General features: G+C 39.3%; 1 non-coding gene across 1 annotated transcript; it reads left to right on the forward strand.

Annotated features, from left to right (window-relative positions):
* The first annotated feature begins 13,733 nt into the window (after positions 1-13,733).
* trnaq-uug lies at positions 13,734-13,805 on the forward strand. The gene has a single exon. It is a non-coding gene; the product is annotated as a tRNA-Gln (tRNA).
* The last annotated feature ends 944 nt before the right edge of the window (positions 13,806-14,749 follow it).

Here is a 14,749-nt window from a genome sequence, read left to right on the forward strand (position 1 = left end):
GACTGGCATCATTACATCATGCATAACATTTTAGTGTCCACTTTTGCCATTTTAAATAATACCATAACTTTTGGCTTACTATGTAGGCATATAATATGTAATATAAAACTCTTCTTCTTTTAAATTCTCACTGAGGGCTAAAACCCCCGAAAGATGAAATCCTAGAACCGCCCCTGGTGCTAAGGATATGCGATTAGTATAACAGTTATACTGGTGATAACTAGGCTACTAAACTAAATATTGCTTTGAAGCACCTTTTGAGATGCATTGAACTTCCAGGAGTTTAACAACAGTTTATGCTAGCAAGTTATAATGTATATGTGGTGGTCTGGGAAAACCCAGCAGATGGAATCTTATAAAAAAACAGCCCCAATATTGCATCTTTCTACCAAAAGTGTTATATTTCTACAACCTCCACTTCATGAAAACATAACAAATATGATCTTAAAAGCAGTCTGTTTACTAAAATATGCCTACACCCTTGTTAGCTATGTGAGATTTCCTTACACTCTGAACACCAAGATTTGATGAAGTTGTTGGATAATTACATGTCATAAGTTTTTGTAACAAGTTCTGGTCACGTCATCATCATCATCGAAACAGAGAAGAGCGCTTACACACCCTAAACTGATGACTGTTTGGAAAATATAATATAAAGACAACGATAACAATAATATTTTCCGGACTAGACAGAAGAAAGTGAATGAATCAGTGATTAGTTTTTTCAAGTGAAGATCAGTAAAGCCCCAGAAGCTGAAACGGATGCTGCTGAACTTATAGTATTTCGTGCTGAATTCTCTAAAATGTGCCACTAATTTTGGATTTCATTCACAAAGTGAATGGAAATGTAGACGGTTTCTTCTTTACTTTTAGGCATCAAATGCAAGAACATTTCTTTCTGTGCAAGATTTCAGTTCAGAAAAGCTTCAGAATCCATAACATAAAGGTTTGAAGGGTTTTGCCAGCTGCTGCACATCTATCACAACTAGGACATTCATTCATTCATTTTCTACCACTTATCCGAACTTCTCGGGTCACGGGCATCAAGGCAGGATACACCCTGAATGGAGTGCCAACCCATCACAAGGCACACACACACACACTCTCATTCACTCACACACTCACACACTACAGACAATTTTCCAGAGATGCCAATCAACCTGCCATGCATGTATTTGGACCGGGGGGGGAAACAGGAGTACCCGGAGGAAACCCCCGAGGCATGGGGAGAACATGCAAACTCCACACACACAAGGCGGAGGCAGGAATCCAACCCCCAGCACTGGAGATGTGAGGCGAACGTGCTAACCACTAAGCCACCGTGCACCCCACATCTAGGACACGGTGTTCCAAAAACTTCGACCGAAAGTACCAAAAGAAAATCACACAAAGGGCAAAGAGTGCAGCCTGGTGAGCAGCGGAGGTTGCCACCTTCACAAATTCAACAACACATAAATAGGAAGCTGTCACTATGACAACGATGAGGTGGAATCAGTGAAGAATCGTGAGCGCCGGACAGAAAGGTCAAACCACACACAGGTTTCCTGAAATAAATAAGAAAACAAACCAAAAAAAAAATAAAAAATACTGAAATAAAAACACAATGACTTCTATCATGCTTGTAATATTTTCTACAAAGAGAAAAAGAAACAGCAAATAAAAGCTGGACCTTTTTTTTTTTTTAATTAGAAAGTGCAGAGTGCATCAAATCGGATAAAGGGGACCGGACGAAGATCAGATACTGAGAGGATTTAAAAGCTGCTCAAAAAAAGGAGATTGCAGGCAAAGAGTTAATCAAGAATATACACACGATATAAAGCTAATAAAGTTTATCTGTCAACTGTGTATCTCAGAAAATGGGTGTTAACCTATCTCAGGGACTGAAATCACATTGTGTACAAGGTTTCTTTGTTGCTCTTAAATGATTAACGGCTGTGCGATGTTTAGCATAGCGTGAGAAACTACACAACCTGTGTTTAGCATGAACACAATAAGATTCGCTTCCGCGTTATAGCTATAATTTAGATAACAAGGTCGTTCTTTATCAGTCAATTTCATAATATTATTGAAAACAGAGATAGGGGACGAAATCATTTAGCTTTTCTCCTCACGATCTAAACATCTGGAATATTCCAAATATTTCTTTACATATTCTCACATCAAATGCAGCAATTATAACAAGTATTTTAATGTGCTGTCAAAATCAGAAATGTCGTGTTTGTAGGTTTATAATTTATGTTGTGTAGATTTTTGGGACCCAAATGAAAGCCCAGTAGAATCTCCTATAGCTTTAGCGATATTCATTCATTCATTCATTTTCTACCGCTTATCTGAACTTCTCGGGTCACGGGGAGCCTGTGCCTATCTCAGGCGTCATCGGGCATCGAGGCAGGATACACCCTGGACGGAGGGTACACACACTCTCATTCACTCACACTCACACACTACGGACAATTTTCCAGAGATGCCAATCAACCTACAATGCATGTCTTTGGACCGGGGGAGGAAACCGGAGTACCCGGAGGAAACCGCCGAGGCACGGGGAGAACATGCAAACTAAACACACGCAAGGCGAAGGCGGTAATCGAACCCCCAACCCTGGAGGTGTGAGGCGAACGTGCTAACCACTAAGCCACCGTGCCCCCCTCTTTATCGATATTAACATCTGAATATCTGGTGAACCTAGCATACTAATAGTTTTATTACTTCATCATGTTTCCATCTAAATGTATTATCATTAAAAAAGTCTACAAGATGAAGGAACATCTGGTCCACTTTCTTGATGTAGAAAGAGAATTCAGTCACGCCATACTGTTCTGTAGTTTCTATAGTTAAGCTGTTCGCCAGAGCGTCGGCCAATACGGGGAAAAAAAAACCTCACATAATAGGGGTTTTTCTCAGATGTACATTCCTGGGATGTTTGTTCTTTTTTTAGAATGGGTCTGGAAAGCCGCTTATAGGAAAACATTGCAAATACAACGCACATTTCTGACCTTTCCATGGATGTACATGCATGAGGACGTAGTAACACACGGTTCTCATGGAATTACTGGTGGAAACAGCTCCATGAGAGATTTCGGGGGGATTCATAAGGTCATAAATAACTGATGACGGACGATGGATTGGAAGTGGAGGATGAGGTGAGTGGGAGGTGAGGAGATTAAGCGGTAGCCGTCTACACCGGGTGTACGATTACAAACCGATGCTTACGAACATAATGCTAAACCAAATGGCTTTCATCTGTGCTCTGAATAGGATGATTTTAATCTCATTGCTTTTTCCAAACATAAATTTCTTTGATTCTATTTCCCCAAATATATCCAGACTTATTTTAAACACCACAGCCCTCGCCGAGGAGTTACTCAGGACGACTGAATGAAAGTCGTAAATGTAATTGATCCCAAACGTGGTCCTTGTTTGTTCTGAGCTTCATATCTGACTCAAATATTCCTAAAGCTCAAGAGCTTCCGTTGATGTTCAGCTCACACATCAGAATGGAACAGAAAAGACAGGAAGCATCTCAGAATCTTAAGAAACACACCTCCAATCTTATTAATACATATTAAACTCTTCACTACAGGGGGGCACGGTGGCTTAGTGGTTAGCACGTTCGCCTCACACCTCCAGGGTCGGGGGTTCGATTCCCACCTCCGCCTTGTGTGTGTGGAGTTTGCATGTTCTCCCCGTGCCTCGGGGGTTTCCTCCGGGTACTCCAGTTTCCTCCCCCGGTCCAAAGACATGCATGATTGGCATCTCTGGAAAATTGTCCGTAGTGTGTGAGTATGTGAGTGAATGAGAGTGTGTGAGACTCCATCCAGGGTGTATCCTGCCTCGATGCCCGATGACGCCTGAGATAGGCACAGGCTCCCCATTACCCGAGAAGTTCGGATAAGCGGTAGAAAATGAATGAATGAAACTCTTCACGCTGAAGAATGTCTTTGTCTTTGTGTATATCTACAATGAAGAATGAAGAAAGCGTTCAAATGTCATTATACACTAAAACGAAACAGAGGTTAAGAGTAAATCATGTGCAAGTTTAGATTAGAGACCTGGCGGAGCCTCTGGGGTGGCACGATGGTTATTTTTATTAATAAGGCGTGGCCAGGAATTTTTAAATTGAGACCACGGGTTAATATTTCACAGCCTTAAAATAAGTATAATCATGAATTATGATGTTGTTGTACTGAGATTCCTAATTGGTGGCCATGCAGAGTGGAAATTGTGGCAGGGAATTAAATAAATAAGTGGATTCGCTTTGAGAAAGTGACTCTAATAATATCGCTTTCATTCATTCATTCTAGACAATTTTCCAGAGATGCCAATCAACCTACCATGCATGTCTTTGGACCGGGGGAGGAAACCAGAGTACCCGGAGGAAACCCCTGAGGCACGGGGAGAACATGCAAACTCCACACACACAAGGCGGAGGTGGGACTCGAACCCCAACCCTGGAGGTGTGAGGCGAACGTGCTAACCACTAAGCCACCGTGCCCTAATATCACAATAAGATTCTTTATTTCCTAGTCTGAAGTATAATCTTGTGTAAAATGTTCTCTCTGGTTGTTTAATTCCAATGATTTCTCTGTCTCGCACAATTTAAAACACAACAGATGCTACGAGTTATATCCTGAGAAGCTTCCTATATACATTTTATACCACTCCTTTTGTAAGAATAAAACAACGACAACACCGTCACCTCAGTGGCTCTGTGAAAAACTAGGCAGAAAATGATGTCACTGAAAGAGGGGTGAAAGAGAGGACACGGAGAAAAACAAGATGCAGAAGCCTGAAACAGGAGGAGAAAATGAGGGTAAACAGAATGGAGGATGGAAGGAAGGAACGAAGGAAGGAAGGAAGAAAGGAAGGAAAGAGAGGAACGTGAACGAAAGGAGGAGGGAGCAAAGGCATTGGCTGGGGTCTCATCGCTCTCGCTCTGCAGCTTCTGATCAATGCTGTGTGTTTCATAACGTCACAAAATGGCCACGTCTCTTTCTCTCTCTCTCTCCCTCTCTCTGTCACACACACACACACACACACACACACACACACACACACACAGAGACCCAGCACGGGCCTCACAGTGACGATAAGCAAGACAGCACGCCGGCCAGAACCACTCCTCACAAATAGTGTGCAAAGGGGTCAAGGTGCAAGCATTCAAACTGGAATGCTGGTTTGGAGAGAGAGAGAGAGAGAGAGAGAGAGAGAGAGAGAGAGAGAGAGAGAGAGAGAGAGAGAGAGAGAGAGGGACAAGAGATAGGAAGGGAGCGTGTTCACAAATGTATGACAGCGCAGTATAATAGCAAGACAGATTTAATCTAATGAGAAATGTAAATTGAAGGCAGAATCTAAATGTCTAATTTCGTGCCTCATGTCCATTATTTCGATCTAAATATTTAGTATAGTGTATAGGTTTATGGTCTGTTTCCTGTCTAGCCGAGCAGCTGGGGGTTAAAGTGGGTCGGCGACCAAATGCTTCTGGAGTTCATTTAAAGTTTTTCATGTAATCGTACATGATGAAGTGTGTAAAGGGAAGAGATAGTGTCACGGTGTGTAGCGAGATCGGGTTGCTCTCCTCGAGGTGGTAAAGCCACATCAAACACCAGAAGAGGAAAAAATCGGTCTCGGTGACGTGGCTCCTGGTGTCAGATGTGCTGGTTCAGGTGTTTTTGCAACCGCTTAACTTTTGAAGAATGATGTAAAAAAAACACACACACACACACACACAACAAAATCAACCGTCTGAAATGGATGAACGAATGAATGAATAACCAGACTGGAACTCTGTATCACTCTTCACGCACAGGCTGAGCAGAAAAACATCTCCAAACGTGTTCATTCTCGATGCGGAGCTAAGAACTTCTACAGTGGGAAAATCTCGGATGAATGGAAAAGGGTGTTTTTCCAATTTGTGTGAAAATCCCAAGAGTTCAGCGACTCTTTGAAGCAACATCCTTTAAGATTCTTAAATTGAGCAGGGATCGACTGGGATCCTTAATCAAATAAAGCACGCTATCGTTCGGTATATTCATATTAATGCTTGTAAAAAAATTCGTTCTGCCCCGATGAGTTGTTTTGCATGCGTGAACGAGCCCCAAGTGGTTTTCAGCCTCTGAATGGGATTTACAGATGATAATCTCTTACTCTACACGAGACACAAAGCAACTTGTGTAGAGTAAGAGAAAAAAAAGACTCATACAAAGATTCATAAAGGATTAAACACATTATGCACATCCACATAATGCAGTTATTATTCAGTAGGGTTTGCTTGATGGTCCCGCTGACAACCGGGATCTCAGCAAGCATTTAAGCTTTAAATGAACTGCTGTAGTCACATTCCGGCTCTTCGCAGTGCTGTCGTGGTGTGATATCTATAAATGTAGCGCACCCTGAGCTAGCTGCTTCGTTTGGTACGCGGCAAAGTCAGCCACAGGTTCAGGGAGACAGAGACGAAAGGTCAGCGCCACTAATAAATCGCGGTACAAGCTTACGGGCCTAAATTACCCCATGGCTAATTCCTGCATGTGATCGCCGCCGTATGCCTGTGCCTCAAAAAGGTTTTTACTTGTGCCAGTCACTGTGCCAGTCTTAAATCTTGAATACTTTACGTGCTTGATTCAGAAAGCTGAGGTCAGGCTGGGATAAAAGCACACAAAATGGACACAAGTCATTGCTGAATTTTAATTTTAGCTACATCTGCAGTGTTGGCTCAGCACTTGAGGTTTTCGGGCTTATTGATCTGAGGGTTGAAATTTCATGTGCCGCTCACTGCCAAGCCACCGCTGCTGGACCCTCAAACTCTGGACGGCTGCAGGGGTGCTATAATACCGCTGACCCTCTGACCCCGGTTCCCTGCTAAGCTACACAATGTGAAGAAAAATATTTTACTTCATTGTTTAATGTCAGTATCGCATACACTATTTTCTAGTTTTCCGTATCTCTTCGATTCCTCACTTTCTTGGCTTAAGGCTAACATGACAGGCCGTGTTTTAACTTCCAGGGAAAGTGAAAGAGAAGTTCTAGAGCACAAAACGTAAGCATAAATGGATTTTAAAAAAAAATCAAGATGTTCAAGGTATTCTTCAATAATAAATAAAAAGTCTAAATGGCATCATGTTTTCTAATCACATTCGTTAACCTCTAACTTAGCTTTCTAGGTTCATACTTATTATGTCATACTTATGAATTTGCTTAAGAATTCATGCAGATTTTTTTAATTTGGATAAAAAAAAATCAGCTCAGATTACAATATTTAAGTGTTTTAGCACTGGGTTATGAAATGTTATCTAAACGCTACTCTATGTATTTGGAATACGTTATCTACAAGTACTATTTTTTTTAATTAAAAGATAGAATCTAAATTATTATTCAACTTAAAAAAAAAAACCAACACATTCCTCAACTATGTCAAATAGCCAGCTATCTATTAAATTATCTAGTATATGATTTTTTTTTATTACAGTATTACCGCATGATTTAACAGCGGACTAATTTCCCAAAATAAAACAACTCCACGTTTGTTTAATTTCAACTAGCTAGCTAGCTTTTGCAGCCTAGCTTCTAATGTTTCCTAATAGCATGTTGTGCAATAACTAATTACTAATTGATCTCATACCTAAAACTCGTAATTTGCATATTTTACATACTTATATACTGCATTGATAAGTTTTGCGCATTAGCTTACTAGCTAGCTTAGCAGAAATGTATACTGTAGTTAAATTAGCTAGCTTGTTAGCTAGCTGTTAGCCATCTGTATAAAAAGAACCAGCAATCCACTTTAATGTAAACAGGACAGCAAGATGTTCCTGTGTCTCATGTGCACACATCAGTACAGCATTATAATAAACAAGATCACACGAGGTGAGGAATTTTATTGTCCTTATAATAACTTCTCATCAAGGAACGTTGTCCAAGTTCAAGCTGGCAGCCTGGAGACTCGGTCGTCTCTGCCAGAACTATACTTAGAAAATTACACCATTTCTCAGCTCGGAGGACACTGCCCTAGAAAACATCACATGAAGAGACTACACTGAATTACAAGATGGACCACACCCGGCCCTCGTCTTCTATCAGCCGCTTTTCTTTAAAGCTCTGTGGAATGTGAGACCAATGATGCAATGTGGGTTCTGGTTATTTTTAATTCACAGGGTTTGGTGATGGACGTTCTGTCTATGGCACTTTCTCACTGTCTCTCATCCTGTAGAGTCATTGTTTGACCGGGTCACGCTATTTATGTATGTCCAGAATTGGTGTGTGTGTGTGTGTGTGTGTGTGTGTGTGTGTGTGTGTGTGTGTGTGTGTTCTCTTTATCTCTATCATCTCTGTCATGATCTTACACTCCATGTCATTTCTTTATGTCTTGAATAATAACTGAAAATTTCGGTTTAGTTTGGTTGTTATTCTCAAATAAAATAAGATAAATGACTCTCTCTCTCTCTCTCTCTCTCTCTCTCTCTCTCTCTCTCTCTCTCTCTCTCTCTCTCTCTCTCTATCTTTCTCTCTCGTCTCTTTAAAGAAGTTGTTTGTGACTTTTTTGCGCCCTCTGCTGCTTGTAATGGGAATAAACAAATTGTTCCCCCTGACATGAACCCAAACAACAACAACAAATAAATTCCTCATGAGCTGCCTTTAAGGGAAAAGATGCATTGCAGAGCAGTTTAGCTTGGGGGCGGGGCTTATGTATGGGACGGAACAATTATAAGGTCATAAGATGGCTAAAGTGTATACAGAGCTAAAAGTACACACTGCAACTCTAAATTCACACTTTCATATGCAATTTTATATCGCATGCCTTATGTTGGTAAAAAAAGAAAAAAGAAAAAAAAATGTAAATAGGAGCTCGAGTAAAAGACATACATTTGAAGTCTCTGGAGATCAAGCTGTAGTGTTTCTCTTTTCACTTCAGCTGGGAAATGGATTGGGTGAGGCATTAATGGAAGGGAAAATATTTCAGGCTGATATTTGGCAGCACCAAATTTTCAGAGGGTGGAGCTGGACCTGGTTCAATTTCTTCTTAGTCCTTAGCCTAATCCATGAGACTTTCTAGAACAAAGAACTACACACTTCTCTAGACTGAAGCATACTGGTAGGAGGAGCTGGATCAGGTCTGACTCCACCCCCTGGTCTTGTGGATCAACTCTGTCCTGGGGGGAGGAGCTAGATCAGGACTGACTCCGCCCCCTGGTCTTGCGGATCAACTCTGTCCTGGGGGGAGGAGCTGGATCAGGACTTGCTCCGCCCCCTGGTCTTGTGGATCAACTCTGTCCTGGTAGGAGGCACTAGACTCCGCCCATAATCTTTTGGATAGACTTGGTTCTGATAGAAGAAGCTGGTCCAAATCTGGTTTCTCCTGGAAATGTGCTTCTGCAGTGAGTGGTATTTGTACTATTAATAAATAACTGGTTACGAGAAATTAGCTGTGAGGTGGCAGCATGTTGTACCGCCCACATTTATCATGGTTTAGTCCGATATTGTTGACTGATATTGGCTTCTGTTTCTTCCTGCATATTTACTATGTGGCTTTTTTTTATTCTTGTTCTTTAGCACCAGCTAGCAACATTCATTCATTTTACTACAAACATAAATAACATGACTGTTAATGATTCAATGATGCGCATCACAAACCACAAACCGTATTTCTTCAATAAATGTCACTGATGTAAATTCATTCTTCTTTTTTTTTCATCCATACATATATGGAAATGTAAACTAGAAATCAGACAATTAAATAAGAGCAACAACCAACAAATATTATGGAACACAGGCATTTAGTCATTGAAGTGGTTGATGTTTGGAACAATGAACTAACAAGTGAATAAAGACTCATATTTGTTTTGTGGGATATGTATAGCGTTAGCTACAGTAGATAAAGGCCATCATAGTTGATTGCAAAAATTGTAAATATCTGGTGTGAACTATTAAAAGAATATTTTGCAGACGAGTGCCATATTCTGTAAATGTAGCATTGTTTATAATAAAAATGTGTTCAGTTATGCTTCTAAAGACGCAAAGGTAATACTTGGGTGGCATGTGAAGTGACCCCAATGAAGGAGTGGAAAATTGCTAATCTAAACTGGACACCCTGGTGCATGTGGCTGGAATATGTTGGAAATTACGAACTCGCCAGAACTGAAGCCACACTGGAACTGGCAAAGCTTTTCTGTTTGCTCTGCGTTCACTTGGACAGTGCTGGGATTCTGGGCAGACAGTCGGCACACTGTACCAAACTGCCAGCCAGGGTAATTTATTTGTTTGCCCATAGCCTTCTGATGGGGGTGATTTTTAGACCAAAGACTTGTGTGTTTTAAGTGTAGAAAGAAGTGCTTTGGATTCAAACAAACATGACTAGCAGTAATTTTTTACAGTGCCATCTGCCAACCTTTTTTATTTTCTTCCATAAATATATGTACAAGCCAGCAGGTTGTTGTGTGAGTATGGTCTTTGGGAAGGCCATGCTGGAGATATTAATACTAGATAAATGTCCCTGGATGAATTAAATGCCAGTGAAAAGGTCTGGCTGAAATGAATCCTTAAAAAGAATGGGTTCATTGAGCATCTGGGTTTGATAGTGTACTTTCAGGGGCAAGTGGTAACTAAAGGAGCTGCTTTTTTTTGTTGTTTGTTGAGGTCTCTGCTGCCTGGGAAGGGAATTGCAATCACAATGGAAACACTACATCAACAAAACATCAATACAGATGAACAAAAATAGAATAAATATGAAAATTATTACAAAATGGTATCATGGTGGTGCAGTGGTGCAGTAACATTCCTTCTGCACATATTCACACTTTAACACGTTCTCCTCTCGTTCTTTTGGGTTTCTACTCAACTTTACAACCACCTCCTACAAAACATGCCTGGTGGTTGATTAAGGAGTTGAAATTGCCCTATGATCGTTCATGCATGTGTGAAGTACATGTGATGTACTTGGTGTTTCATCTTGGTCTTATTCCAGCCTCACACATGCTGAATCAATCCAAACCAGGGCCAAAATAAAGCACTTACCGTAGATGAAGGCAAAGAATTAGAAAAAATAATAAATAGTGGCCGAGTTTAGAAACGTAAAAATGCCCAACAAAACACAAACGGAAAACGATATCAAAACAAATACTGTACATTTTGAAAGCACGTGTACGCGTAAAATGGATGCTATTTTTTACGTGTTTTGAAGACCTCTGCTGGCTGCGAGGTGAATTGCAAACACATGCAAATATGACATTACTGTACATTATGAGCTTAACTGATAGCTTCCACAACATTAATTACCAGCAAAAGACGTATCATGTTATCTTTATAAAGCCTTAAAGTCACCTGGCTCATATTCTAAAGGGGTTATTTTAATCTGTTAATGCTGTTTATTTATGAATCATATTTGATGCCCGTTAATCTACTCATCAACATGCCATCTCAGGACATTTTATAAGAGCTGTAAATACTTCTCCTACTCGAAATAGTGTCTCTGATTACCCTTTGTACACTTTTCTAGACACAAGCTTCATAATCTTGAAGTCACACTCCAGGTCCTGGAGGTAGTTCTTGGTGTTGATATTGTACTACATCACAGCTCCATCTAGTGGCAACAGAAGGTGAATATTTATGACGTACGTCTATGGAAAAATCTACATACCTTGTGAGTCATACTGCTTAGAATAAGAGCATATTCACTGGTATAGGTGGTACATGTTTGTCCTGAGATCAGAAATATTGTGTGTTTTAAAATTATGAGTGAATACAGTATCTCTTCTTTTATTTTCCATTCTACTGTACAGCGATAATGCTAATGATCGTGACGGTTTAATGACTATGCAAATTATGCAAAATAATAATAATAATAATAAAATGCAAATCATTAACTACTTTCCCCCCCAAAAAAACAGTTGGCTGTTACACCTCCACATTATTAGACGTTTTAGGCTGTTGTTGTTGCTGCTTTTTCCTTGATTAATTTGTTATCACACTGCATTAGATGTTTATTCTTTGTTTTATACCCTGTCTTATTTTAATAATCATTTCTGCTTGCAGCAACATGCTAATAACACATTGCACTAAAGCATAATATTACACAATATTGTTATTTGCACTACCATGCACTTCTCACACTTTATGTACATAACTGATTATTTCACATCTGCATTGTCTTGTATAGTCTGTATTGTCTTGTCTTGTATAGTCTGTATTGTCTTGTCTTGTATAGTATAGTGTTATTTATGTCTCAATTGTCTTGTATTGTATAGTATAGTGTTATTTATGTCTCAATTGTCTTGTATTATATAGTATAGTGTTATTTATGTCTGCATTGTCTTGTATTGTATAGTATAGTGTTATTTATGTCTCAATTGTCTTGTATTGTATAGTATAGTGTTATTTATGTCTGCATTGTCTTGTATTATATAGTATAGTGTTATTTATGTCTGTATTGTCTTGTCTTGTATAATGTCTGCATTGTCTTGAATAGTCTGTATTATCTTGTATAGTATAGTGTTATTTATGTCTGCATTGTCTTGTATTATATAGTATAGTGTTATTTATGTCTGCATTGTCTTGTATTATATAGTATAGTGTTATTTATGTCTCAATTGTCTTGTATTGTATAGTATAGTGTTATTTATGTCTCAATTGTCTTGTATTGTATAGTATAGTGTTATTTATGTCTGCATTGTCTTGTATTATATAGTATAGTGTTATTTATGTCTGCATTGTCTTGTATTGTATAGTATAGTGTTATTTATGTCTCAATTGTCTTGTATTGTATAGTATAGTGTTATTTATGTCTCAATTGTCTTGTATTGTATAGTATAGTGTTATTTATGTCTGCATTGTCTTGTATTATATAGTATAGTGTTATTTATGTCTGTATTGTCTTGTCTTGTATAATGTCTGCATTGTCTTGAATAGTCTGTATTATCTTGTATAGTATAGTGTTATTTATGTCTGTACTTTGAGAGCCACAAAGAGCTGGAACCAAATTCCTTGTGTGTGTAAACACACTTGGCCAATAAATGTAGTTCGGATTCTGATTCTAATAAAATGTCATTTGTTTTGTGTTTATTTCCCTCATTAAACTGTTGCTTAAATCTGCCACGTTGACTGCAATACTCAATCCTCTTTGTCCCCTCCAGTTAATACCCTGTTTTCTGTCTGTAGGGTGCGCCATAGACAAGACTAGGGCCGAATCCTAAATATTTCCGCACACCCTATAATCCTGCACTATACCTTGATTGAACTCAGACTACGTCTAGTGCACTAGAACTCCAGAAGATAGTGGTTTAGGCGGAGCACTACGCAAAGTAGTTAGCGTAACGTACGCTATGCTAATTAGCCACAGAGACTGGGTTATAACTTTGATAACAACAATAATGTTGCTTTCTTTTAGATTATGATGATATGTTTGGATACGGCGTCTTTCCTGAAAAAAAAAAAACATCTACAACTAAACGATTTAAAAGTTAAAATCCATGCAGTTTCTGATGATACACACTTGCTAACTGTCCGCGTTGCCACTTTGTTTAGTGCTAATCCTAAACCTCTATGTAGTTGACTCAGTAGTGCACTACGTGTTGGTAGATTTCATTGCCGATGTAGGGCAGGTATTTTTAATGTAATACAGCGGAAATTAATATATATGTGAAATAAAATATCACAGGAGTATTTTTAAATATAAAAACACACGAAAATTTAGTTAGAAACGGAAACTTAGTGGTTTATTAGTCGGAATTCCTGGCTGTCGCATAGGCGGTCCCATGGTGTAATGGTTAGCACTCTGGACTTTGAATCCAGCGATCCGAGTTCAAATCTCGGTGGGACCTCGTCCTTTTCTGTGTTATAAAATATAATCATGGTGTCTAATCATTAGAACAGTATCGATCAAAATGTCAACATAAATGCATCAAAACCGGGATAAATGTAAGTCACTTACTGGAGTGATATATACATATGGAATAAGCATTTTTATACTTGTTTTGTGTATTAATCTGTATTTATAACCTTACCTTTGTTCACATTATTGTCTATGTGTACTGTTAGGTGGATGTGGTAGCTTAGTGGTTAAAGTGCTGGACTACCAATCAGAAGGTTGTGAGTTCTATTCTCATGTCTGCCGAGCCCCTGATCAAGGCCCTTACCGCTCAGTTGTTTAAAATGTAAGTTACTCTGGATGAAGGTGTCTGCTAAATGCTGTGAATGTACTATATTTGGGCATCCACATTTTTTCGACCAGTGCTTTATTAAAATAAAAGTAGTTTTAGAAGGACTGGAGTGTCACATGATTGACGTTGTTGACGGACATATAGAAATGGTCCGTTCAGTGCATTTTTATCGCTATAGAGTGCTGTCGGGGTTAAAATGATTACTCATACAGAAGAAGCAGAACCTTTGTGCTTTTTAAGAGCTTCAAGGCTTCTGGTTTGAATGACAAGCTTTTTCCTGTCCTTGATGACTCTCTGTCCTTGTGGCTTTGTATGTGTGACACAATACACACATTTCTCTCTATATGAATCAGTCATCCACTAAGCACACATTTAATGCACATTGGAACATTTAGGGAAAAGTGAGCAGCTTTGTCCTGAGGCTAAAATGTGAATCATTGCTTAGGGAGAAAAAACTTACATTCCTCCATTCATTTTCAAATCCCAGGGGATTTGGGAAGTTAGGGGTCACCCTGGACGTGGTGCCAACCCAAGCGCAATCTCACACACACATTTACATACTACATAAAATTTAGAGAGGCCAATCACTCAACACCACATGTCTT

Source organism: Tachysurus fulvidraco, chromosome 23, assembly GCF_022655615.1.
Source record: "Tachysurus fulvidraco isolate hzauxx_2018 chromosome 23, HZAU_PFXX_2.0, whole genome shotgun sequence".
Classification (NCBI taxonomy): domain Eukaryota; kingdom Metazoa; phylum Chordata; class Actinopteri; order Siluriformes; family Bagridae; genus Tachysurus; species Tachysurus fulvidraco.